This window comes from Canis lupus, chromosome 29, assembly GCF_048164855.1.
Source record: "Canis lupus baileyi chromosome 29, mCanLup2.hap1, whole genome shotgun sequence".
NCBI classification, from domain to species: Eukaryota; Metazoa; Chordata; class Mammalia; order Carnivora; family Canidae; genus Canis; species Canis lupus.
Window position 1 is genome coordinate 7,844,142 of NC_132866.1, and position 27,999 is coordinate 7,872,140.

Here is a 27,999-nt window from a genome sequence, read left to right on the forward strand (position 1 = left end):
CCACCTCCTCACACCATCCCACTCAGGGGTTGAGTTTCAACCAACATCTGGCCCATGACAACTGGGGAGCCTCAGTGGTCCATGCTCTCTCTGTTGAGGCTACTGAGGTCAGGATGTCCTCACGGATACGGCTGGACACTCAAGCATGGGCCACACAGCAGGACATCGTGGCAAACCCAGCGTGGGTGAGTCCCCCCCCCCCCCCACCTGCAGTCAGATCTGCTGCGTTGGGGATGAAAGATTGATTAGCTCATTACCCAGTGCTGGCGACTTCCTGGGTTGCTCATGCTTTACAGCTGTGAAAGGGTTGCGATAATCAAACATTAAACCATCCAATTAAAATTGACGCCAGGAAATGCCATTGTGAGTTTTTTGGGGAGCTTTCCTTTAGTGACTTGTTGGATGCACTCTTTGGATGTCTTTTTTCTCCTGCTTTTACCGTAACAGGGAAATTAAAAGCACATGGCAGCTCTTGGGCGTGTTTTGAATTTTCAAATCCCGGGCTCCCCCACCCCGCCGCTGGAGGTCCGAGGGGCCGGTCATCTCTGGGCTGTGTGTACGCTGAGGCTCTGATGGCACAGAAGGCCAGGCTGTCTGCAGGCCCGAGTGGGTACCCGGAGTCCTGTGTGGGACCAGCAAGCAGGGCCCTCACGCGGGCCGCTCCTCCTGGCCGGGCCCTGGCCAAGGGAGGGCTACGTGCCTTTGGAATGTCTCAGGCCCCAGATCAACTAAAGCTGGAGCCACAGCGCTGCTGGAAGCCGCACAATGCAGTTGTTTTTATTCTGCAGACAGTACCTCTGCCTCCAGTTCAGATGGCGCAGCAGGGAGCAAACTGAAGGCCTCTACTCAGCAAATGGAGAGCAGGTCTGGGAGGCGGAGAAGAGTCTCGGGTTCCCGTACAGGTCCCCCGTGTGACACCGGGCACAGATTTCCCCAAGAAAGTTGATAAAGCCATCAAGGTGTGTAGTTTTGAGCAGGCCTTTTTGTGGGCATCATTGATCTGGGTGAGAAGGGGCCCGGGCAGTAGCTGTGGGGCAGGGAGCGCTTGTGCCCATGCAGCACCCTTGTGTCAAGGCCACTTTAGGGGGTGCTTGAGGCAAACCAAGGAGGCCCTGCTCTAGGGGGAGCAGGACCAGGCAGTAGAGGCTCTGCTCCTCCCTGCAGATTATGGGCTGGCTGGGGGCAGCCTTGTGTACACCTGCTGGCCACGGAGGGCTGCTTTCCTGCTGGGCTATCATCAAAGCAGGAGCTCTTGGCTGGCAGGACACTTGCATGTAGCCATTTCAGGATAAGGCTTGTAGAAGGCAGAGGAACATTTCCCTGCAGGAGCAGAGGTGGGGAGGAAACGAGCAGTGACCAGGGCTTTGGCTGGGACACCTACTTCAATGCAGGACCTGAAGGGAAGCAAGACATCTTGGTGCAGGAGCAAATGAGGCTTCCTCCAGGGTGGCCTCCCTGCTTTCTTCCTCCTAGACCTATTGTCGACTTGGTCCTCAGTTTACCTGGTCTCTGCTCACGTGCACTTGCTATTCTGTAATTTCTATTTTGGCAGGAACCCCACAGACTCTAACCCATAAAGCCACCGAGGGGGCCGACTGGGAAGCTGCCCCCCCGCCCCCCGCCCTGTCCCACTCCATAAGGCTGAATTAGCCTCGTTCCTTCCAGGGGATGATGTGCCGGTGCCCAGCGCATTGGCTTCTCAGAGCTGTCACTGTACCCATCCCAACCTCAATTCAGCTTGCATTCTGAGCCGTCACCTGTCCTGGCACTGCCTGCCCCTGCCCCATCGCCTGTGACAGTCCCTTTCTCAGATCTGGCTTCGAGCCTGCTGGCTTCTTGAGGATTCTCTGGCCCAGCCTCCTGTCCTGCAGAGGGAGCAGCGGCACGCTGCCTGTGGGAGTGTCCCCTGCTCCACTCAGGACCACTGGTGGCCTCCCAGGCACCCACTGGGGCAGCCCCATATCCTAGTCACTGCTGTTAAGTAACCGACCACCCCAAACTTGGTGGCACAGAGTATCTACTTTTTTATGCTTCCAGATTCTGCGGGCCAGGAATCTGCAAACAAGTCAGTGCAGTGGGGATGACTCATCTCTACTTTCTGATGTCTGAGAAGATCCAAGGGCTGTGATTCCACAGGCAAGGTGCTTCACCTCTCTGCACCTCAATCTCCCCATCTATAAAGTGAAGGTGACAATTAGTGCTCATAGGGTCACAGGGAAAAGTAGTAGAATTACTCATGTAAGGGTTTAGAATTGGGCCCAGCATGTGGTAGGTGCTGTGGAAGCTTCTGTGGTTCTGATGGTTTGTGAGAACTGGCTGATTTGAGTCTCACAACTCTTCGAGGCAGATATGGACAGTTAACATACCCATTTTGTGGATGAGGACCCTGAGGCACAGGGGTGCATTTTGCCAGTCTAGTATCTTTCGAGGGTGGAGCACAGGAGGCTGCCAGAGCAGGAGCCTCAAGAAGTCGTCAAGGGAGGTAAGAGGAGAAACAGTGCTTCTTGTTAAGTCCCTTCTTCTGCACAGCCCTGGGGTGAGCCAGAGCAAGGGGCACAGAAGGCACCGCATGTGGAGTGTGGCCCAACCTGGAAATCAAGAGAGAGAAGTGATGACAATGGGCTGAGAATATTGGCGGAAGTTAGTGGGGGCCCGCCCTCCACACTTGAGCAGCTGCTGCGTTCTTGTTAGGTGCTGGGCCCTGTATTTCATCTGAGAGGCTGTGTTGGTGAAGGTGCCTTTGGCTGGGACTCAGGAAACCCCATGGGCAGTGACTTAAGTCATTAAAGGACAGAAGGCTCTGTTCTCTTCCTGTCTTTTTGCTGTACCTTGTGGTTTTACTCCATGAGGCTGCAGTCTCATGGTTGCAATTTGGTTGCTGCATCTGACATCGCAGCATGTTTCAGGCCCTCTCACGCGTGCATGCACTGCCCCCCACCCACCACCACCAAGACCAAAGAGTAAAGGGCAAAACCACAAGGGAACCAAAATCTATCTCCTTCAAGAAAGCTTTGCATAAGCCAGGCCGTGTTGTGGGGACAGCCTAATTGCAAGAGAATCTAGGAGGGTGAATAGTTTTATCAGGTGAATAGTTTTGCCATTTTGTCTACTGCCCTGTACAAAAGTGATGCCCTCTACATTCTGAAGGAGGGGAGAAGGGGCTTTGGGAAGTTCAGGTTGAGGGAGAAAGATGAACACGTGAACATATGATTCCAATAAACCACAGTCGGTGGACAACAGACGTAAGTAGAGGTCAGTGGGGGCCCATCAAGAGGTGTCCAGCCCGAGGAGGACTTCTCAGAGACAGTGGGATCTGGGTTGAATCTTAGGGACAGTAGGAGTGGGCACAGGCTGCAAGTCTTCTTGGGAGACCCGTTAGCGTTCCCAGGTCCTCATGGCCCCTCAGTGACTTGCTTTGGCCAGTGGAACATTGAGAACATGGCACAGGCACTGCTGGCCTTGCCCCCTTGACCCACCATGAGAAGGGCGCATCCTGGGGATCTTCTACGAAAAGCTGTGGTCTTGGGGTATCTGACCTCTGGGGCCCTTCTGGACCTGCAATCCTGCTGTGTTTTCAAAGCATTATATGTGCCTCTACATTACTGGGATTTCACTGGGAGAACATGGAGATAGGGCATTTTTGCCTAATGTGTAGACCTTGGAGGCTAATTCTGATGGTATTAAGTTATTGCAACTTGTTCTAGTTACATCTCTAAACTCCATGAATTTTGTTCACCACCACATCTCTGGTTTCCAGAACTGGGCCTTGACACTTAGTAGGTTGTCAATAAGTATTTGATGAATGAATGAATGAATGAATGAATGAATGAATGAATCTCATGGTCTAGAGGAGGAGCTTGCAGGGACACAGAAGATGAAAACCTTGTGGCAAGAGTGGCGGGTGGGGAGGCACAGCATGGTCGGAGCTGGAAGCTCTACCTTGTGACACGCAAGAGAGAGATTTGGAAGATGCCGATTTTGTTGGATGTGTACGACTCACGAGTGTTTTGGTGTAGGCACAGATTTCCAAGAGGATGTTTACGAATTAGAATGTTTTTTAAATTTATGCATTTCAATTAAATTCACTCTATTATGTGAAATTGTTGTTGAAGCCACTATTTCTCTCCATACCCTAATTAGCAATCAAAATGCCGATGTGTTTTGCAGATTTAACAAAGCCTGGCAACGATGATCTTTGATTCACTGGAAAAAAATTAATAAGCGTGTGAGATTCTTTCTAATAATCTCCACTACTTAATGAGCTCTGGAAACTTGCCGAAGAACTAGGCAAGCATTCAAGCCCGACTTCTTGGATGGTCTTAAAGTGATATGGTTTTTACATGGTAGCGATGACACTGAATTGAGAAAAATAGCCGATGGACAGTTCCCCCAAATCTCTTGCTGCTAAAGCCTTATGGGTGGGGCACCTGGATGGCTCAGTGGTTGAGCGTCTGCCTTTGGCTTAAGTCGTGAACCCAGGGTCCAGGGATCGAGTCCCACATTAGGCTTCCTATGAGGAGCCTGCGTCTCTCTCTGCCTATGTGTCTGCCTCTCTCTTTGTGTCTCATGAATAAATGAATAAAATCTTAAAAAACAAAAACAAAAACAAAAAAAATCCTTATGGGTGAAGCAGTGGAAAAAGCATCAGATTTGGTTCCATGGGCCTGGTCTTCCTCCCATCCCTCTGTGGATGGTAGGCTTCTTAAGGTCAGCTGGGGGCTTGGGATTGCTACGGAACAGGTGCTCACCATCATATCTGAATGGATATGTTAATAAATTGCTATTTGAATAGGAACCCCTAATCTTTAATAAAATTGTCAAAACTGCAGAATGTATGCTTCCCTCGGATTCATTTGAACACTGCCATATCTTATTTCTTTCTCCGTATGACCGTGCCTACATCTGTTTCCTCACTGTAGATACATACTGTATACTGCCCCCCCATCCCGCAACGTATCATTTGGAAGTTCTATTATGACATTTCACACCTAAATTCTAATTCTTCAGTACATACCTCTTGAAAACAAAGCCACTTTCTTCTATCCATCAATATTTTTGTTACACTAAAAACGATTATCTTTACAATATTCGGTCTAAGTTCCTATTTCCTCAACTGTCCTAAAAATGTGTTTCACGGTTATTTTTTAAAACACCAGGCTCCAATTCAGCCACACACATTGTGTTTGGTTGTTGTGCCCCTCAGTCTTTTTAATCCAGGATGGTTTCTCCACTTTTTCTTTTTTCTGGGACGTTTGTTTTTTTTGGAGAATGCAGACCAGTTGTCTTCTAGAATGCTCCACATTTTCGATCTGTCTTATTGTGTCCTTGTGGCTTTTGCATGTTCTTCTATCCCTCATGTGTCCTCTGCATTGGGAGAGAGGGCTAGAGGCTTCGTTAGGTTTCTTGGGTGAAATACTGTGTCCTGGGGTGAGGAGGGTACTTTGCAGGCACGGACAGGCCTGCAGCACCTCTGCTGGGGAGCCCAACACTTGGTTAAGGCAGCGACAGCGAGGGATCGCCATGTTAAGGCAACTTTTCTCTTTGTAGTTACTCTTCTGCAGGACGACATGCTGTCACTGTGTGAATGTCTTGCTTCTCCACTGCTTTTCACCCGTAAATCCAGCCTGAGTTCATTATTGCATTGGATTGCAAAAGGGAGCAACCTTTTTCCCCTCTCTCTGGAGCTGAGGACATCCTATAGCCCCAATCCCACCCACTGGGGAAAGATGTCTCCCTTCTCTGAGCCTCCTTTTCTCTGGGGGAGATTGATCTCAGCTCTCAGAAATAGTGTGAGGCTCCGCGAGGCAAAGAACAGTTTATAAACTGCAAAGTTCTATATTTTTTTTCAAGACTTCATTTATTTATTCATGAGAGATAGAGAGAGGCAGAGGGAGAAGCAGGCTCCCTGTGGGGAGCCCGATGTGGGACTCGATCCCAGGACCCCGCGATCATGCTGTGAGCCGAAGGCAGACGCTCAACCACTGCTTGGGTGCACCCAAGCACCCCGCTGCATTTGTTTCTGCAAACTGGGGACATGGTTGTAGAGGCAAGCTGACCAGGCCGGCCACTGCCCAGCGAGGAGTACACAGCATGTAATGAGTGTGGTTTGAGGGACACGCTAAACACAGGAGGAATATTCCAGCAGAATAGCAATAAATTCACATGGGGAAAATTGTATTATCTCCAGACAACATTTTACCCTTTTTTGAATTAGAAAAACAGATCTTGAACCTGACATTTTTTTTGCCCTTACTCCCCCCAGAGCTCTGTTGGCCCCGGGGACCATTCCAGTTAAGACAACTGGGCCCACCTCCTGTTCTTCAAAAATCACTGCCCATGAAGTTTCTAAAATGTGCTCAAGTGCAGTTGATTTTGCTCCCCGGGAGATATTTGGCAACGTATGGAGACATTTTTGGTTGTCACCCCTGTGGGGCTGGGTGCTGCTGGCCTCCAAGGGCACAGGACACCCCCATGACAGAGGGATGGATGTTCCCAAAGTCAACAGTGTTCAGGTTGAGAAATGTTGGACTAGACAAGAGACATTCTCATTAAAAGGGAAAGGATCCAAAGGGCGGTGAAGGAGAGATGGGGTGGGGTGGAAACCCCATATTTTCCTGGCAGAAAAGTGTGGTACAAAAGGGAAGGCTTCTGCCAGCCAGCACACGCTGCAATCGTCATGCCTCAGTTTCTTCTCTGGGCTCCTGAAAGAGGTGGAAAATAGAACTCGCGTGGTTTTTCTCCCAAAGCTGGAAGTCTGCTGGGAAACTGCAAACCCTGGACCTGCCCTGCCCATCTCCAGGATGTTTCCTAGCTTCCTAAATGCCTGCCTTTCTCTTCTTGACTCAGGCCCATCACGGAGGAGGAGGCCGCCTCCATTTCCACCCTGCAATCCCCTGGGTCACTGTTCGCCTCTGAGCCTCACCTCCCGCACTCAGCAGGTTGTCTCTGGAGACTGGTGGGCTGCCGCTGGCCCTTGGCTCCTGTGTCAGCATCTCTAAAGCTCTTAAATCTGCTTTGGTCATTTGTGACTGGCTGGTTTTTGTTTTTTTGGGGGGGTTTTGTTGTTGTTTTGTTTTGGGCTTTTTGTTTGTTTGTTCTTTTCAATAGATGGTGCTATCAGTTGATTACCATTAGCATCTTGGAGGGTCTTTTCCATGAGGATCTTGTTTTTGTTTTGTTTTGTTTTGTTTTAAGATTTTATTTATTTGAGAGAGAGAGAGCACAAGAGGGAGAGGGAGAAGCAGACTCTCTATTGAGCAGGGAGCCTGATGTGGGTCTGGATCCCACGACCCCAGGATCATGACCTGAGCTGAAGGCAGATGCTTAACCAACTGAGCCACCTCCATAAAGGCCTTGTTTTCCATGTAAACAGAATTAAGACCTTCAGGCAGGCTGTTATTATAGTGTTCAATGATTTCGAACTCTAGGTTTTTACTGATTCTTCTGTTTGTTTTGATCCCAGTTATCTTGAATAACTGGGACCTCATGAGAATGAGCAAATGCTGAGTTTGCCGTGCTCTTCATCTGGTGGGCACTCTCCCACACCCCTTCTCTCTAAAAAAGAAACCAACATGATAAACATGTTATTTTTCTTGTACCAAAACTGAGACATGGACTTCACCTTTCCCCCCAGACTAACCAGGGCTTTAGAAAGTAGAAAGAATCATTTTAACATTATACAAGTAGTTAATCACCTACTGAAATTTTGGAGAAAAAAATAAAGGAAGAGTAAAATTACCAACAGTTCTTTTACCAAAAGAAGTCACTAATAACATTTTATTTTCCTCACATCCAGCCCTTTCTCTATGGAGAAGCATATTGCAATCATGCTGTTGGACACAACTGCAATCACAAGTTTTTTTAATTCTGTATCATCATGGTTTAAAACATTAGGTCACAGGAACGTTTCAAGGTTATCGCAAACCCTTTGCAAAATAATTTTGTAGTGTTCTTTTACAGTTTGTTTTGTGATGTATACACTGCCAGTGATAAATTCTCTTGATGTTGTCTTTACTTCACTTTTATTCCTGAACAGTATTTTTGCTACATTTAGGATTCTGGTTTCACAGTTCTTGCCTTCAAGGACTTTAAAAATAAGTTTCAACTGTCCCCTGGTCTCCATGGTTTCTGATAAGAAATCTGCCGTCTTCCAAATTGCTGGTCCCCTATGTGCGATGCATCATTTCTCAGACTACTTTCAGGAATTTTGCTTTATCTTTGGTTTTCAGCAGTTTAATTATGATGTATCTTAACATGGTTTTAGTTAAGCCTATTTTGCCCAAGTTCTGCTGAGTTTCTTGGATCCATAAATTTATGTATTTTACTGAATTTGAGAATTTAAAAACATTTTTCTTGTTCTTTTTTTAATGTCATGCTCTTTCTTGGTTTCCAGTGACATGAATACCAGACCTTGTGGTATTGTCCCAAAGGACTCTGAGACTGTTTTTTCCCCCCAAACCTTTTTCTCCCCATCATTGGATCATTTCTATTGATTTATCTTCAAATTAGCTGACTTATTCCTTTGTTATCTCCCTTCTATTGTGCTCTTTTAGTGACTAAAAAACACTTCTTTTTGGCTATTGTATTTTTCAGTTATAAATGTCTCCACTTGGTTCTTTCTTTCTGGTTCTATTTCTTTGCTGAGAACGTTTGACTTTTTATTCATTTCAACAGTGATCTTTCCTACTTCACGGAGCATGGTTGCTTATTGTAAGTCTTTTGTTTGATCATGCCACTATCTGGGTCATCTTGTGGTGGGCTTGTCTTGATTGACTTTTCTCTGGAGAGTTGTTGGGATTTTCCTGGTTCTTTGTTTTGTTTTTGCTTTTTTTGTTTTTAAAAAGATTTTATTATTTATTCATGAGAGACAGAGAGAAAGAAGGAGAGAGAGAGAGGCAGAGACACAGGCAGAGGGAGAAGCAGGCTCCATGCAGGGAGCCCGACATTGGACTCGATCCCAGGTCTTGAGGATCACACCCTGGGCTGCAGGCGGTGCTAAACTGCTGAGCCACCAGGCTGCCCCTCCCTGGTTCTTTGTATGCTGAGGGATTTCAGATTGTATCTTGGGTAGTTTGACTACTACCTGATGAGATTCTGGTGCTGTACAAAGCTTCTGGTAAATGTTGATTGTTTTGTTTTGTTTGGTTTTAGTGGGTAACCAACCTGCTTAGGGTTGACCACGAGTACCTGCCCACCTTCTGTTGGGCTGCAATTTCAATGTCAGCTTATTTTTGAAAACCTTTGCAGTGCTATTCAGGTATGTCCTCCGAGTGCACCCTGCAGGGTCCAGCCTGGCATCTGGACTGTGCTCATACTGCAGCTAAGCTCTTGAAGACTTGTCTCTGCTGCTTTGTGTTAGTTCCACACACACACACACACACACACACACACGCACACGCACACGCACAGTTCAGAGATGAGGCTGGGGGCATCATACACGGAGATGAGCCTGGGATGTCAGGTCCAAGGGATCTCTTTTTTCAGCTTTCTCCACACATTCCAGCTCCTAGGGTCCCCTCTCCTGGTGCCCTGGCTGGAAAGCTGAGGCTTTTATCTTCCTTGTATTCTCTCTCAACACTCCCCACCACCAACATGACTGGGTCCACACTGGAGACAAAGCAGCTAGAAAAAAAGGAGAAAGAAAAAGCCACAGGCAGTCTTCCTGCCTCACTTTGAGCCCGAGAGGCCCCCTTTCCAGGTAGCTCTAGTCAAAGAAAATAGTTTTCTCAGAACTTGAAGTGCTTGCATGGCCGCCATGCCCACTGGTGCATGCAGGGGTTGTGGCCTCCTGACTCGGGCCACTCAGGGCCCTCAGAGAGGAAAAGGAGGAAACTCTAAAACCAATTGGGGATTCTTCCCACATTCCATCCTGCAGGACCTGCCCTGCTGGTTCTCCAGCCAGAAAGAGAGGAATTCTCTCAGAATTTATTTTGTCCACATCTGCTGCACGGTTTCAGGATTTGACTGCCTTCACATCCAAGCTGGAAAATATGGGAGGGGACCCCAACACGCTCACTACCATATTGTATTTTTTCAGGCTCTGATTTCTCTCTTCACTCTGCTTCTTTTTATTTATTTTTCAGAGTACTCTGGTAGTTATTTCATATATTCTATCAAGGTTTCTAGTTGCAATCAGTGGGAAGGGTGGAACAAGCTGTGCCTCTCAGCCAGAATCAAGGCCTGTAGGATTTTTTTCATGGCTGTATAACATCTTATCAAACACATGTGTCACGTTCCTTGAAATTTTCTCCTAATGTATTTTGGGTCATTTTTATTTTGTTTCTATTATTGTGAATAAGGCACAGAGAATACCTTTTTTCTGTGTTAAGAATTATTATCTGGGCAGCCCGGGTGGCTCAGCGGTTTAGCGCTGCCTTCAGCCCAGGGCCTGATCCTGGAACCCCGGGATCAAGTCCCATGTCGGGATCCCGGCATGGAGCCTGCTTCTCCCTCTGCCTGTGTCTCTGCCTCTCTCTCTCTCTCTCTCTCTCTCTCTCTCTCAATCTTTCTCTGTTTCTCATGAACAAATAAATAAAATCTTGAAAAAAAAAGAATATCTTACAACAGATATTCAGGAGTAGAATTACTGAGCCCAATAAGGTCAACATTCTTAGATCTTGTGTTTCCTTCCATCTGGAATGCTCTGCCCTATGCCTTCCTACAAATGGATCCTTCTTGTCATTCAGCTCTCAATTTAAATGTCACCTCCTCAGGAGGCCCCTGACTCTTCCATCACCCGCCATATGCTCTTGATCACGACATACTGTTTTAATTTCTTCCTGCCTTGTTTCTCTGTATAAAGTTGTCACACTCATCATTTTCCCTGGTGAGTGTCCCTACTAGAATGTCATCCTCCAGTATGGGGACCTGTCTCTCTCACTCCCTGCTATTCCCTGGTACTTGGCATAGTGTCTGGCATGTAGTAGGTGCTCAATAAATGTTTGTTGAGCACATGATGTAGCATAGTGTTTAAGCATATGTGTTCTCAGACTGCCTGGGTTTGAATCCTCGCTCAGAGCTCCTAAATTGTTGGGGGATAGATGATAAGGTACGAGAAGCTCAGGGCCTGGGGTATATGGCAAGCATTAGGGAACACCTGTGCTTACTGTGTGCTACCCTGAAATTTTTACTTCCACAAAGTGGGGCTACTAATCCTTCTCCCCTCTTCAGTGTACAAAAAGGGAATGTTAGTGGGAACACGTTTTGTTGTTAGGTAAGAGGGGGCCGTTAAAATCTGAGGCATTATGGCTATTATGTGTACAACACAGTAAGAAAATTTCAAACGGATTGTGAAGCCCATTACATCTGTCTGCTAAGAGTGGCAGTTGAAATGAAGGTTCTGTCCGCGGGCTCTCTCCAACTCCCCAGTGCTTTTGCAATGTTTCATTTTGAAGGGAAGTGTTGAAAAAAAAGGCCATGCTGGGTGTAAGAAATGACTGTGTAATTTAATTATTTTAATGACATTAAGAATGTTAGTCACTGTAACTTTCCTTCCTGTGGCTGGGTACCTCAAAGTGGATCCTTAATTAGAAACGGAATGAAGGATCTTTTCTATGGGCTTCTCTGGAGAGATGTTCCGGGGAGACTCATGACATTCTGAATACTTTGGCATCTGGTGATTGTATAGATCTATTTTCATCTCCCTGCGCTCTCTCTGCCTCAAGCTCTTTCTGAATATCCGTGCCTCAACCCAACCTCACTCGATTTCAGGAAAGCCAGGCTCAGCCTCCCCTCCCCACCCTCCCTCTCCTTGCTCCCTCCTGGCTTCTATTTTTCCATCTGTCCTGCCCACTCTCTTCCTCCCTCTCTTCCCTGCCCCAGGGCAGGTGGGAAGCGGCTTGAGCCAGAGCTAGAAGCGGCCCTTGAGATAATAATGCAGGCAGATCAAACCCACGAACATTAATTTGATGCGTGTTGTATGCTGGGTTCTGAGCTCAGGGTAGTTGAGATCCAAGGTCCCTGCCCTTGAGGAGCTTTAGAGTTAATGAGATCAGATGTGCACGCACACACACGTGCACGCACACACACGCACACACACATACACACATGGGAAAGTTTAACAGAGAGAGCTTAAGGCAGTCTGAGAAAGATGGCCAGCTGCAGTGAATAGAAACTCCGGTGGGACTATGGGAAGGAGCAGTCACTGTCATACCTAGTTGGTGTATGGGGGTGGGGGGGAGTGTCAAATTGGGTAGCTTAGTGGCTTGGCTGCCTCAGGCTCACAGACTGGGATTTAGGAACCCAGAATAATTGAGAGCCTCATGTTTATGGCTTGTCAGTACAGAGTGGCTTCTGTATCCCAGGCCCCTGGCCATCACCCCATGGGTCCCTTCCCTTCTTGCTTCACCCAGACACCCCTGTCACACATAGCATCTTGCCCCTATCTCCGGGATGCAGTTTCAACTCAATAGTGCCCAACACTGTGCTCCCAGGGCTGGAAATAAGTGGAGGCTGAGATGGTCTCCCTGCTGCAGGAATTTGGATTTGCACCCCACTCCAAGCCTGAGAACGGAGCAAGCCTTATGCCAAGTGCCCTTAAATCCACAAACTCCCAGAACTGGAGGCTGGCACAGAGAGGGACTCTGGTTTGGGAACTACAGAGGACTCTGGTTGCAGCAGCGGAAACCTGCTCAACCCCAGGAGGGGGCTTTGTTGGAAGACTCCAGATGTCTTCAATGGAACTCCAGGGCTGGGGTTGTGCACCAGCTTTCAGAGCAAGCAGAACCAGAACTGGGACATCTAGAGGTCACTTACCCAGTCTCCTGTAGTCTGCTCAGCTTTCAAAGTGATACTGAGCGAATGTCTACTCTGGACAGATTCTGAGTTATGGTGTCAGGGGGTCAGACACAGACCCTGTCCTCAGGGAGCTACAGACCAGCAAGGAAAATTGACATTACACGAGGCAACAAGTTAGTAAAACATGACCAGCATGTTAGGTGCCAGGAAGGAACCAAGCAGCTGGCCTCAATGGAGACCAGTAGGCAGAGCTTACTTGGGACAGAGAGAGGGAGGAGGTCTCTCTGGGGTTCAAAGTGCAAATGGATGAGGAAGAAGCAGGTGTATGAAGAGCGGGGTGAAGAACATTCAGGCAGAGAATCAGTGAGTGCAAAGGCTTGGAGGCAGGAAAGACCCTCACTTTTGAGAAAATACAAGAAGCTGGTTGGAGGGAGGGATGGGCAAGGAGCCAGGGAAGCTGTTGGCAGGGACAGGTCCAATCTCAAATGCCGGAGGAAGGAGTTAGTGCTTGATTCTTAATGTAAGGTGGGTCATGGAAAGGGTTTAAAGTGGTGTGTGTGTGTGTGTGTGTGTGTGTGTGTGTGACTTGATCCAATTCTTGTTGTAAACTGATCCCTCCATCTGTGGCAGGCAGAGCAAACTAGGAGCAACAATCATGGGCATCGGGGCCGGTGAGGAGGCCATCAAGCACTCAGGCTGGAGACAGTGCTGGCCAGGACGGGAGTTGGGATTTTAGACAATCAGAGGAGAAAAGGGACTCATTTTGGAAGTTGAAGGGACAGGCATGGCGTGCCGATGGCTGTTGTGCTGGGAGTGTGGAAATAACGCCGAGTGCCAGGTTTAAGTCACCATCCGGGAACAAGATGGTGTCATTTACTGAGAAGACAAAACAAGTTTGGGGGAGCCAACTGAGAATTCACTTTGGATTTCCCTCTGGGATGTTGACACAGTGTCTAAGTGGAGAGGTCCGGAGGCTGCGGACATACCGACCTGGACTTTGGAGAGCCCCTGGGGCGTGGGGTCTCCCTGGGCCCCATCTGCATCCGCAGGAAAGGAGGAGAGCCCCCAGAGAGAGGAGCGGGAGAACTAGAAGAACAAGGGGCCCACTGTCTGAGGTCTCGGCAGAGGATGAGGAGGCATAGCCGGCCTGGTCAGGGCGCGGAGAGGAAAGCCAAGGACGTCAGGCATTCAGCAACCACATGGGGGAGTGTGTGGGAGCAAGCCACGGTCCACAGTGTCCAACAGTGCTGAGACATGGAGGAAGGAAAGGACAGTCATATTTGGCCACAAGGAGTCCATGGCCGACCTTGGCAAGAGCTGTGTTGACCTTTGACTTGACCCTACTCAGTTTCCCGGCTTCTCAGTCCACAGAGCAGCTTAGAATCCCTCTGAGCTTACTCGCTCCATCCACAGGATGAGCCACCAGCCAACACAACAGTCGTCCCTCAGGTGGAACTCAGATCCCCAAGGGAGGGAGTGTGCGGTGGTCACCCCAGGGCTAGCAGGTGCAGCCGGGCTTGGGGAGTCACAGAGCGCAGGCCCAGGGCAGCTCCCAGCCTTCTGGGGTGCTGGAGGCTGCTGCTTTCTGGGCTAGACCAACAACTGGAAGGAGGCTGACTGCATGTGGTTAGACCGCCGGTCCACAGCATCTTCCTGAGCATCAGCGCTTCCTCTCCATGGCCCTGGAGCTGCTGGTCACCATGGAAACAGAAGCTTTGTTCACCGCTTCCCCTTCTCTCTCTCTCACTCCTCCTCCTCCTGTTCCCCCTCTTTCCTGTCCTTACAGCCACACGCCTCTCCTCTCTCCTTTTCCTTCCTCGATTTTTATTCCTCATTTTCTGTGTCGCTTGCCCTGACTTCCTCATTTGTTATTTTATTTTTCTATTACGTGCAGCTTTGTTAGCCACCTTTAATTCCCTCCGAGGGCTTAAGGTAGCTGTACTCATTTAGATGTATGCACATCCCCGTCTACACACATAAAGCACATCCGTGATGCAAGATCCCGGCGCCCTTTGACCACGCCGGCGCTGGCCCAACGATTATTAGAAAGAGAATAAAAGAGTGGGGACATGCATGCTATAGCCTTGCCATTCACCAGACGCTACTCGGAGTACAGGATTTTCTTTTAGATTATCCTGAGACCCGCATTTAGATAAGACAGCTTCTTTGGCATATCTGTGAAAAAGTTAAAAACAGCCAGGGTTTGATTGCTCCTATCTTAGCAAGCTTAGCTATCAGTCATGCTCGGCTAAAAACACCCACGGCGCATCTTCGATTTTATGTACACACACAACTAATCCAGGTTCTTCCAAGAATGCATCTGCCAGAGTCTCTCCACATTAATCAAATCAAGGCAGAGAGCCCAACAGCCAACTCCATGGAGAAGAGTGCGGATACAGAGCTCCCCCCGGCCTCCAGAGCAGAGCCTGGGCGCCTTCTCCATCAGCAGGTGGCTCCCGGTGCACCAGAAGATCTGGACCTCCAGGGAGCTCCCCAAGTGGGCTAGCTGGGTCCTCTGTGGGTGCTCAACCCAGGATGGCGAGCGGACCAGGGCTGGCACTTCCTTCATGACCTGCAGAGCCAGGTGGCAAAGAAACAACAACAGAACAGTTGAAACATAACTAGATGGCCGACTGGATTGGGAATTTATTTTTCTTTTTAAATGGTAAATCGTGAGGGTCAAAATGACAAACGTGGATTGCTTATAAGGTTCCAGCGCAAACTGAGTTCATTGGCCTTCACCACTGGGCTGGGCGGTGGGCGTATTTGAGGCCATGTTCCTGAGCCCAGGCAGGTGTCCCTGGGTGAGTCCCAGGGCAAGTGCCCCAGAGAGGGCTAAAAATGAAAACAAACTATGAGTGGCCACCAGCGTGCCTTCTGTCTCCCCCTTTGAGGACTGTCTCTGGAAGGCCGGGCTGTGGATGTGGGCTGTGGCCAGGGCTTCGGAGCAGAGTCCCGAGTCCAGCCTTTGCAACACCTCATATGATCTGTTTCCCCAGCCTTGCAGTGGACAGGAGCCCCCTGTCTGGCAGGGATGCTCTGGGGTACAGGCTCTGATGTGGGCCCAGCGGCCGGGCACCACTGTGGCCCAGCGACGCTCTGGGGTGCCTTTGCCTTCACAGTGACTGGGGGGTGCCTCATGTGACCTCTGGGCTCACTCTGCACACCTCTGGCCACCTCTCCGTTTCAGCGGTCCTGCCTCTTCCACTTCCTAGAGGATCCACGCTTCTCTTTCCTGGGCTCTTGGAACTCCCTCTGGCCTGGCCTCACTGCCCGGGTAGCTAGCATTCTGCTGCTATTCTTAGCTCCGTCACTGTTCCCCTCCCTCCGAGAAGTACCTGGATGCTCTAAGATCAGGAGAGGAGCCCCACCAGGGAGAGAGGCTGCTGGGCCCCCGAGTGTCCCTGCTCATATTATGTCGCACTTGTCTGCTCACTTGTCCCCTGGCCCATGAGGCTTTGAGGCCAGGGGTCCCTACGCTTAGCACGGGGCCTGGAACATAACAGGCGCTCAATAAATGTTTGCTGAATGACTTCGTGAATGAAAGTCTTATCAAGGGAAACCTAATTCAGATTCATTCTGGGCTGAATTGTGTCCCCACAAAAACAGATACGTTGAAACTCTAACCTCCAGTGTCTACAAATGTGACCTTATTTGAAAATGGGGTCTTTGCAGGTGTAATCTGGTTAAGCTGAGGTCATTAGGAGGAGTCTTAACCCAGTGCAGTTGCTGTCCTTATAAGAAGCGGGAGATTCGGGATCCCTGGGTGGCGCAGCGGTTTGGCGCCTGCCTTTGGCCCAGGGCGCGATCCTGGAGACCCGGGATCGAATCCCACGTCGGGCTCCCGGTGCATGGAGCCTGCTTCTCCCTCTGCCTGTGTCTCTGCCTCTCTCTCTCTCTCTGTGACTATCATAAATAAATAAAAAAAAAATTAAAAAAAAAATAAAACTGCTTTAAAAAAAAAAAAAAAAAAGAAGCGGGAGATTCAGACATGGACACACCAGGACAGTGCCATGTGACAGCAGAGAGGAACAGACAGAGGTAGGATGGCTCTGTAAAGCTGGCAATGGAGATCGGCACGATGCGGCCTCAAGCCGAAGACTGCATGGGGCGCCAAAGCTGGAAGAGGCAGGATGTGTCGTCCCTTTGAGCCTTTGTAGGGAGCAGCTCTGCTGACACCTCGTGTTAGGGCTTCTGGCCCCCAGAACCCCGACAGGACAATTCTGTGTTCTCTGAAACCACCCAGTTTGTGCCACTTTGTCACAGCCGCGCCGGGAGACCGATGCAAGGTCAGTGGTGAATCAGAGAAGAGGTGCGATTGGTTCAGCCTCTGTGGCTACTTCTGTCTTCTATCTATTACAGTCCGGAGCATTTCCAGGACTATTTAGCGATTGACAATTCAGAGCCCACCTGGTGCTTGTCCCTGGCGGACACTACTGGGAGGACTTCTGGGATGGAGAAAGCTGGGCTCCTGTGGGAACCTCCCTCTGCAGCCCACCTGCAGGCCTGGCTCTGAGGTGAGGCGGGGGCCGGTGGGGTAGTCTCCAGAACCTGTGGGTGGGGGCAGCGATGTTGGGGGTGCCGTCAGGTGTGATGGGTGCTGAGTTGGCATTGGAAGGCGTCTACTGGGGGAGGGCAGGTGGCCTTGAAGAAGAGCCCACATCCAAGACTGTGGATGCACAGAGGGGGAAGGAGTGAAGGAGCCCAGCCAGGTGGCCCAGGGCAGGCGCTGGCCCAGGACTCTGACATCAGAGCACGACACCAGTGTGGTGCAGCTGGGAGAGGAGAGGGATGCATGGGGAACAGGGCAGGTGCATAGGGCCCGAGGGTGCAAGTTGGCCCCTGTAGTGGGGTTGAGCTCAGGGGGGCGAGCGTGGCCATCAGAGGCTCCCCAGTGTGCTCCAGTCCTGTCTGCAAAGTGGGGCTGTGATGGTCCTGCCTACCGGGCTCTGCATGGCTCTCCTGGGTGGGACCGTCCCTGGACATCGGGGAAGCTCCAAGAACATGACAGGAGGGAAGCATGTATATAGTTATCCACTCATCCCTCGCCTTCTTGGCTTATTTTAAATGAAATCAGAACGACTTGTTGAAAGCTGTTCCTCAGGGAGCTTTTACTGGCTTTCCATTTGAGTCATGCTTTAGACTTTTCGAGTGCTGACTACCAACCTCTGCAAGTGGGGGTGTGTCAACGGCGATGCAGCGGTGTGCAGTGGAAGGAGAGTTATTCTGGGGTCGTCGACTAGCCCAGCGAGTAAACATCATAGGATACAAGCAGCCCTGGACCAAGGCCTTTAGAACTAAATGACCGGCCGGGGAAGGTAACAAATGACAGGGAGGCAGGCTTTGATTTGTTACATGTGACCGTGCGGAACATAAATTATATAGCTGCTTTCTGGGCAGGGCACCAGCTAATTACTTTATTCAACACAGATTTGTACTTTGGCAAAAGATGTTCTTAAAAAAAAAGAGTTAAGCCTGGTGCAGACTGCAGTCTGAATTTATAGAAGCAGAATTTGGGAGGTAGCGGGACCTTGCCAGGGGGCCAGGCATAGACCTGTCACAGGTGGGACGTGGGTCAGCGGAATGTGCCCTGGAAGCCTTTCCTGGACGTAGGACCCTAAAGTCTATGGAAAGCAAGTGTCTTTGGGATGCAAGCAACACATAGATCCTGCTCTCTGGTGAGGGCTTCTGGGTTTTCAGAAGAAAATTTTATTTATTTATTTATTGGAGGGGGGTGTGGGGCAGGGGCAAAGGGAGAGGGAGAAGCAGACTCCCTGCTGAACAGGGTGCCCGCCTCAGGACTCGATCTCTGAACCCGGGATCACGACCTGAGCGGAAATCAAGGGTCGGATGTTTAGCCAACTGAGCCAACCAAGGCGCCCTGTGGTCACGGTTTCAGATTCTTTTTTTTTTTTTTTAAACAAAATTAAAGCTGTGTGCTCTGTATACTATAATGAGGGAGGCAAGTCATTTGTACGTTTGTCCAAACCCCTTAGAATGTGTGGGACCAGGGGGTGAACCCGGATGTGAAGTACAGACGGCAGGTGATGAGGCCATGTCAGTGTGGGTTCGTCCTTGGGGGGCTGTTGATGGCGGGGCAGGTGTGTGTGCAGGGGGTTTGTGGGAATCTCTGTACCTTCCTCTAAATGTCACCGTGAGCCTGAAACTGTTCTTCAAAAAGAAAGCAAAGTCCTTAATTGAAAGACAGTTAAGGCCTAAGGTGAGGACAGTGGGTTTCCACACCATGCGGTACGTGTACGGTTTGCGGAGTTTCAACAAATGCACGACCAGCACCCAAGGCGGCCCGGAGCCCTGGTGCCACAGCAGCTGTTTGAACTATCAGCTCCGGGGATGTGGACAGGTTCCGCCCACTCCAGGTGTTCTGGAAGGCTCCACCTGGTTGCAGACAGGCAGACAGGCCAGGTGGCCCTGCGACTTGCTCAAAGAGGCAAGTGTTACCTGCCCAGTGTTACCTCGGAGGGACCCCTTGTCCCTCTGCCTCCCCTCCGTGCCCATGCCTCCCTCCTTCCCTACCTTCTTCCCTCCCTTCTTCCCCCCCCCCTTCTTCCCTCCCTCCCTCCTTCCCCTGCCTCTCTGCCCCTTCCCTCTACCTCCCTGTCTCCTTCCCCCCACCCCTGCCTCCCTCCCCTGTACCTCCCTTACTCCCTCACCTTGTCTCCCTGCCCCCTCCCCCATGCTCCCCTCCCCTTTGCTTCCCTGCCCTGCCCCTCCCCCTGCCTCCCTCACCACCACCCCCATCCCATCCCCTTCCCCTTTGCCCTCCCTGCCTCCCTCTCCAGTCCTGCCCAGCCTCCCTCCTTTCCTTGCCCCTCCCTGCCTTCCTCTCTCAATTCCTTTCTTTCTTCCTTTTTCTTTCTTAACTGTTTATCCAAAGCTGTAAGTTTTGTCGCTGCCCGGGCTTATTTCCTTAACACTTCGCTCTCTCTAGAATATAAGCTCCACGGAGGCAGTGGTGATGCCTCTCATGCACATCCACGCATCCTAGACCTTGGGGCTGAGCCCCTCTCTTGGCACCGAGCGGACACTCACTGGCTGTTTCTACACACCTGCATGAGCCTATGGGGGGGGGGCGGGGAGTGGAATCTGTGAGTCTAGGATGGGAACAGCAGAAGAAACACTTATAAATTATTCTCTGGATGGGCCGATGCTCTCAGGGACTCCCAGCCGGGCCCTAAGAGGAAAGCATGCTGGGACTGTGTCACCTGCCATGATCCCCTGCGGGGTCAGGGTGGGCTGTGGCGTGGCGGCAGGGAGCCTGGGTGGTGACACTGTCCTCCCTCTGCACACCACGGGCACCCTGCTCATGCCCACCCCGGCGACGCTGCTTGCTCTGCACGCTGTACCTTCCAAGTAGACGCATTTTCATGATCACATCGTATAAAGCACAGAAATCTGAGAAAGAAAGGAAGATCTGATTTGAAGAATAGTCTCTTCTGCTGACAGAAAGCTGTGTGTTTGAAAGGGAGAGAGTTTCCCATTGGGAGGCCTCCAAAAATAGTCCTTGTGATTCGAGAACCACTTTCCTCCGTTTCAGGCCGATATTAGCAAATCGTTTTGGCGGCTGCAACAGGTACCCCCACCGTCCACGGAGCCTCTCATCAACACTCCATGCTGATGGGACCCTCTGGAAACATAGCTCTTCAGAACACATGGACACACCCATGTGCACACACACGCACACACACCCCTTTCTGATGCTTCTTACAGGTGTCTCCCAGCATGACGTTCAGTGCCCTGAGCTCAAAGGGGCAGAAACTCATAAATCCTGGAGGTGAACTCCAGATGCACAGTGGACATGCACTGAGTTGCTGCTGGGCAGTGGGAATTTCAGTGTAGAAGAAGACAGGGGCTGGTTATGGCAAGGGAGGCAGCATATGCAACGCGGTGTAGACATCCTCCTCAGCTCTCCCCCTGGCACCACGTTTCCGTCTTTCTGGCCCCTAGTAGTTTGGGACCCTGCTCCTCTCTCTCCTTCCAGAAAATGCATGGGAATGACTTGAATCCTGAGGAAATGTGAGAGGTTTCCTGCACAGATTTCTTATCTTTGGAAGGTCCCCAGCTCTTATGGAGCCAAGTTCGGGAAAATTCAGCACCCATGGGGGAAAAATGTAGTATTTATTTATTTATTATTATTTTTTTGGTGTGGCATTCCATGGCAGGGAATTTGCAGTGTGAGTTTTATGAAGCGTTACAGCTTCTGGATTTAATTTAAACTCTATCCCGATATTGTGCACACATGGCCAGGGGCTCAGAGACAGCTGAGTAGGGCTGACATGATTTATGGCAGGGATATTTGGGAAGCGGCAATCTGCCAGCCCCCACAAGAGCCTGCGGCCATCCGAAGATGTACCACACCTACCGGAGTGGGGAGGCTACCACGGGTAGGAGGAGAGGCCAGCCTCGGCTTGCCATCAGCCTGACCTTTGTGAGGCATGTCCCATTTGTGAAGCATCTTTGATTCTTTTCTCTCTTTTCTGAGCTTGGTGAGCATGAGCATCATTTCATAGATGGCGAGGCTGAGGCTCGATGAGGTGAAATGACGAGGTTAGTGCATGGTCTGCCCGTGTCTCCCTTTCTTTCTCACATGGTTTCTTTCTTTCTTTCTTTCTTTCTTTCTTTCTTTCTTTCTTTCTTTCTTTCTTTCTTTCTTTCTCTCTCTCTCTCTCTCTCTCTCTCTCTCTCTCTCTTTCTTTCTTTCTTTCTTTCTTTCTTTCTTTCTTTTTCCTCACGTGTATCTTAGGAGACTTCTGGAATGAAGTTCAGAGACGTGGGAATCCAGCAGGTGAGCACATGGAGGAGCCAGCAGGGAAGGCTTGCTCCAGCAGGGTGTGGGCGAACAGGTGTGTGCGGGAGCCGTGTGGATGCTAAGACCTCGTTTCCTACCTGGACATCACCCAGGAGTGGGGACGGCACTGGGAGAGGAGGCTAGGCCAGAGCACGGAGACCAGGGCTTTGGGCGTCATCCTCCGGATAGCAGGGAAGCAGCAAAGGGTCTGACTTGTGCACTGATGGAGCTGGAGAAGGGGGTGGCTGGAGAAGAAGGAGGAGCCCTGAACGTGATAGGCAAGCATGAAGCGGGTTGGGTCCCAGGGCCACAAGGAGGTCTGGAGCCCCATGTGGTGAGTTGAGCCATTTCTGGGTCATTGGCATCCTCTGTCCTGGACTGAAGGCTTTGGGGGTGCAGTCATGGTGCATTAGAAGCTCAGGGGCTGAAGGAGGAGGAGCCTCCAAGGTCACCTAGTTTGCAGATGGGATGTCCAAGGCTCTGAAAGACCCAGAGCACAGAGAATGGTGTCCCTAGAACCAAAGCGACTCAGGGCCAGCACCCTCTCTTCAGTCTGCTCTCTCTGGGACCATGGCTTCATCATCAAGTCACACCGTCTGTAAATCTGGAAACACCAGGCTATGATGCCCAGCTGCCAGGCTGTTGTGTTCCTCATCATTTTGTCCTGCTCCCTCTTTGCCTTTGTTAGAAGGCCACATCACAGCACATGCCCATTAGGATTAGCCTCGCTGGGGGCAGCATAGGGCACTTGAATGCAAGCACCTAATAAGACAGCTGCAAAGCCCTGCTCTGTCCTGGCCTTAGGGTGGCTTCCCTGCATGGCTGGGCTGCCACCTGCCTGGCCCAGAGCGTGGTCACTGGACGCACTCTCAGAGACTCTGGCTTCCCAGGCCAGCATGGCTGTGTCTCCACTAGGAAGGAGGAGCAGGGCTGTGCTTGGTGCTCCAGTGGTGGGTGAGCTGGGGAAATGGGGGAGGGGTGACAGGATGGGAAGCAAGGACAGGACATGAAGCAAGGACAGGACAGGTGGTGGCAGAGTAGATGGCCCTGATGGGGGCTGGAGAGGGGGGGAGCCCCTTGTGAGAATGCAGAAGAGGCACTCAGTTTGGACACAGAAGGGCTTCATGATTCTAAAGATGTAGGGGTGAATTTGGAAGCACAGGTTAAGGCCAGAGTCGGGGAGAGCCGGCCTGTGTCAGCCTTTATTGAGCCCCGACCCCATGAGGTTAACAGTGGGGATGGTGAGAATACAATGTAAGCCTTCCCAGACTCTGTTCTCAGTGCTTTGAACACAGTAACCACCAATCCCCATAAATCTGTGAGGTCGGGATGATTTTCGTCCTCATTTTCCAGAAGGGGACACTGAGGCACAGACAGCTGAGGCACCTGGTCCAGGACTCAGCTGAGGGTGACCGTGCCAGCCTCTGAGCTCGGGCATTGCTCCAGGGCCCACTCTCTTAGCCACTGACCCAGCTGTGTCTCACCTACTCAAGCATCAGGGCAATCGGGAGAGATCGGGTGGGTGCCATGAAGAAAACGAACAGGATGCAGAGCTGGGAAACGAGGGGAGAAGGGTGAGTCCTAGTGGAAATAGGATTTTCCAGAAAGGGCTCTCTGAGGAAGGGACATTGAAACTGACCCCTGAATGGGGCACCTGGAGGGCTCAGTCGGCAGATCCTGTGACTCCTGATCTTGGGGTCGTGAGTTCCAGCCCCACGTTGGGTGTAGAGCTTACTTTTAAAAAAACGACTGAGTTCTGAAGGATGAGAGGGATAGTACTTATTTAAGAATTATTATTATTATTATTATTATTTGAGTAATACCCAAGGGAAGGCTTCAGTTGAAAAAGAAAATATTGCATATTGATTTTAATTGTTGTTTTGCTATTTTTGCTTTGCCTCATCAGCATTATTATTATTATTATTATTATTATTATTATTATTATTTTTCTCCAAAGAGGGAGCTAAGCACTCTACTGGCCAGAGCGGAGGGCACACACAGAGCTCCATGGGGCAGGCGCAGGTCCCAACCAGGCTGACCCATGCCAGAGGCTGAGAGCTTCCCAGAAAGTCTCCTATTTTTGTCAGGCTGTAGCTATGCCAGGCAAACCTTGTTTAATTTGGATCTCTGGGGTGTTTAAAAAATTAATTGGTTTGGCTCCAACTTTTCCTCCTTTGAGAATAAGATCCATTGTAAAATTAAAGTGGCAGTGCCAGGGGGGAAATGGTCTCTGCACCTAGTGAAGAACCTCCTCTCCCCAGCCTGGGGAGGAGAAGGGAAGACTGTGTGCTGGGTGGGCTCAGGGGACGAGTGGGGTTCTCCTCCTCATGTTGTGTGCACCCCTCCCTGGGAGGGCTTCAACCATGTGGAGTGGGGGGAGGGGACCCTAGGACCAGGCAGTGATGCGGGCAGTGGGATGGGATGGATAGGACGGTGTCCCAGATCTTCAGGCTGCAGCAGAAGGCCGGGAGGGGCCCCTTGGAGGAAGTCGATGTGGCCTTTGAAGGTCAGTTTCAGTGCATGACCATTTATTGAGCACCTACTTTAGCCAGCCGCTGGGGTAGAGCCTGGAGGAGGCACACAGAGAAGTCAGGCTCTGGACTCTGCTCTCAAGTGCTTTTCGTGCAGCCATCCAGCCAGCATTTACTGAGCACCTTTTGTGTGCAGGAGGGAGGCCAACTGCTTTCCAAGTTTTTCTCCCTGGAGGAGTTCACTGGGCAGTGAGGAACTCAGCACTGTGCCAACACACAAAGGTCCTGAGGGCCGTGGGAGCCGTGTGCAGGGTGCTGTGAGAGCCCGGCAGGGTGGGCTGGAGTGGGAGGTGGACAGGGAGAGAGGAGCTCCCCCCACTGCAGGGAGGACGGCTTCCCCAGGAGTGGGACCTGGGAGTGTGAGCAGGAGTTTGTCAGGAAAGGAAGGGCCAGGGAGCAGCCAGGTAGTTGGAACAGGGTGCAAACGTGGCGGGTAGCATGTGGGGGGTGATGAAGAGAGAATGAAAGGCATGATGTGAAAGGTTGGGTCGGGATGAGAGGTCCTGCCCCCCATATTGGTCTGACTCAGGTGGGTGACCTGCCTGTGCTCCAGGCTGCACACCCCGGGGTGGACAGCTTCGGTTTGGCTGTTTATGTATTAAAATATACAATTTAAACACTTCAGCATCTAACACGCCTCACTCCCACCTCCCGGATGGAAAATGGAAACAAGAACAAACATACTTTCTGTTCTATCCATTGGATTCTGGAAGCTTAGGCTTAAAAAAGATTTAGGAATTGGATCCAGGTTGTTACAGCGGCTGCCAACTATGGTTGGATACACAGAGCATGGGATTTTCGGCCTTGAAAGTTAACCTTCTTCGAAATAGAAAGGGATTCTTAGGATAGACTTTATAACTGGATGTGACAACTTAGCTTCCTCACTTAGCACGTGGAGGGAGACAATGGGGTGAAAGGAACGGGAGCGTTGGCTGCTTGCTCCCAAGAGCTCCCCGTCTTTTATGCCCGAGCCCCTCCACGTTTCAGCGTGTGATTCACAACTTGGAGGCAGTCGGCAGCGAGGCCCAGGTGTGAAGGAAAGATGCCAACACTTCTAAAAAAAACGTGTTTCCTGATTGTGCCCCTCAGGGTAGATGTAATTAAGCTGAATTTTAAAAACCACTATGCCTCTGCTTTTGGTTTATGCTCAGTGTTATGATCTTAATCAGGTAATTGTAGCTTGAGAACAGGGATCTATTTTTCTCACTGTATGGGAGCATTTACATAATTTAGTCCCTGGATGGCAAAAGGGCATATTACAAATAATTTTCATACACTGCATTTGCTTACCTGTGCAGACTTCCGTTATTGCCTAGAAGTAATCAGGGAGTTAAGGAAGAATAAAAAGGTCACTCCAACATTATCAAATGATTAATTAATTTGGGCTGACTCTAGAAGATAGTGCCATAAAATTGATTGGTTTATTTAATTCCGTGGGGGGGAAAAAACAGTTAAGTCTTCTGTTTTCCAATGGCAACATAGAAATTGTTTTCGTGGTGCGCATCATGAGTCAATGGGCTATTCTCTATCGGTGCGAGCATTTTAGCAGGAAAAAAAACCACTTCTCAGCTAAATTTTTCTTTTTCTTCGGGCTGGTAATTTTCTCTAAAACAAATAATGGGCATTTGAGGATAGTGGACATGTGTTCATTTGGAATGCATCAGGGCACGTGACTCTGCCTGCCAGATTGGTGTCACCTGTCTCCCCACCCACCAGCAGGGTTTGGGGGCTCCTATGACCCCACATCATCACTGACACTTGACATGATCCAGCTTTGTCATTTCTGCCCAGCTGATGGTTGCCAGTGGATACCTCCTCATTTAAATTTAAATTTCCCTGATTACTAATGGCAATGCATCTCCTTACATGTCATTAGCCTTTTACGTTTTCTCTTCTATAAGTAGCCTGTTAAGATTCTTTACTGTTTTTTCTGTTGGGACTTCTCTTTTTTCCTTCCTTGTGCATCATGGATAGAAGTTTTGCTCAGACTAAGACGTTGCTGGCATCACCTCCCAACGTCTTAGACAGGGGTGGGGGGGTGTTGGGGGGTAGGGAGGTGGGGGTGGGGGTGGGGTGGGGAGTGAGGCTTGAGTTTCAGGTCTTCCAACCCCTTTCTTCTGATTCTGGGCTAGAGTGGCAGCCCCATGAGCATCGTGGGAGGGGAGGTTGTTGGGGGACAGGGCAGCGTCTTCCTAGGCTTAGCTTCTTGGCCTTTTGCACTGAATTTCTCCTCATGCAAAAAAAGAGATTATTGCTCCTTGTCTTTGAGGCTTCATGCATTAAGTGACCACAGGAGCAGCTCCAGAATTTCTAAGTTTGAGGAACCTAGATCTTAAGCAACCCCATTGGAAGGAATGGCTAGAGATTTGCTGGACCGCGTGTGGGCCAGAATTCCCTTTACCCTGAGATTGTGAAGGGTTTGCTGAAGGTAGAAGTTTTGAAGCTGAACAGTTGGAGCTCAAGTTCCTGATTGAATCACTTATTAAGTGGGTGACTTTCAGCAAATGATGGAACTGTTTCTGGTTTCCTGGGCTGTCAGGTGGGGGAGAGTCATTCTCCCTTCACGAGGCCTGGGGAGTATCGTGTAGTCAGGCACCCGGCAGGAACAGAGGCACACACAGCTGAGGCAAGTTGAATGAAGCCCAGATGCATGGTCAGGATTGAGGGGACTGACAGGGGAGGCTGAGGCACCAGTCTAGCGACATCAAGCATAAGCCTGCAGGAAGTCATTACTGCCATGAATATTAACAAAGGGAGCCCTCCCTAGAATGGAGCCGGAGGCCAGCAGGGGGAGCGCTCACTCCCCACCACTTGTCTCCGATTGCAAATCCAACAGGAAGAGACAGACCTTGAGAGGTGGACATTACTTTATTACCTGGCAGGAGAAAGAAAGCTTTTTCTTCTCCCCTGGCAACAGCCCATCCAATGAGAGATGGCCACAGACCAGCCAGTGAGAAGCTACCATGCTTCAAAACTACAATGGACATTTTGTTTAAATTTTTTTTTTAATTTTTATTTATTTATGATAGTCACAGAGAGAGAGAGAGAGAGAGAGAGGCAGAGACACAGGCAGAGGGAGAAGCAGGCTCCATGCACCGGGAGCCCGATGTGGGATTCGATTCCGGGTCTCCAGGATCGCGCCCTGAGCCAAAGGCAGGCGCCAAACCGCTGCGCCACCCAGGGATCCCGGACATTTTGTTTATAAGAACTCTCCCAACATCCCCCTTTCCTCTACTTTTTTTTTTTTTAATTTATTTTATAGAGAGAGGGAGCACACAAGCAGGAGGAGAAGCAGACTCTCTGCGGAGCAGGGAGCCCGATGTAGGGCTTGATCCCAGGACTCTGGGATCTTGACCTGAGCCCAAGGCAGATGCTTCACTGACTGAGCCACCCAGGCATCCCTCCCTTTCCTCTATTAAAGAGTGTTCCTCTCCTTTGTCTTCTGGACTTGCCTGTGCTTTTGCCAAAACTTATTTCAGATTACAATTCTCTGCTATTCTTGAATAAACCCATCTTTTGCTGGTGACATAACTGGCAGTTTTATTTTTTTTAAGGTTAACACCACCCACTAGCCTGCAAAAACTGGAGCCAAGGAGGGGGGCTTCAGGGCAGCAATAAGGATGCATCCACCACCAGTACTCCTGGGGCCAAAGCAGGGAGGGATGAGGAAGGGTTGTGGGAAAAGGGAAGAAGTACTCAGATCTCTCTCTCTCTCTCTCTCTCTCTCTCTCTCTCTCTCTCTCTCTCGCTGGTTCCTCCCATTGACCATGGCCAATCAGAAACCAGAGGGCAGGGATATTCAACCCATAAGGGTCAGGCTCCAGGATACAGAGGGCTGAGAGGGATGGAGAGTGGATGGGGTGCAAATAGACAAAAACCAGCACAAAGTTTAGATGGGGTCATATCTCGTAGTTGTCTAGGACATAG

The 27,999-nt window shown here is 50.1% G+C and overlaps 1 long non-coding RNA gene across 6 annotated transcripts; it reads left to right on the forward strand.

Moving 5' to 3' along the window:
- On the forward strand, window positions 1-27,358 carry LOC140620737 (uncharacterized). 6 transcript variants are annotated; one of them, XR_012020460.1, is made up of 4 exons: window positions 1-185; window positions 789-959; window positions 2,038-2,141; window positions 27,335-27,358. It is a non-coding gene; the product is annotated as an uncharacterized lncRNA (long non-coding RNA). The 6 variants fall into 6 exon arrangements; XR_012020461.1 differs by lacking the exon at window positions 27,335-27,358 and adding an exon at window positions 21,497-21,540; XR_012020458.1 differs by lacking the exon at window positions 27,335-27,358 and adding an exon at window positions 4,168-4,566.
- The last annotated feature ends 641 nt before the right edge of the window (window positions 27,359-27,999 follow it).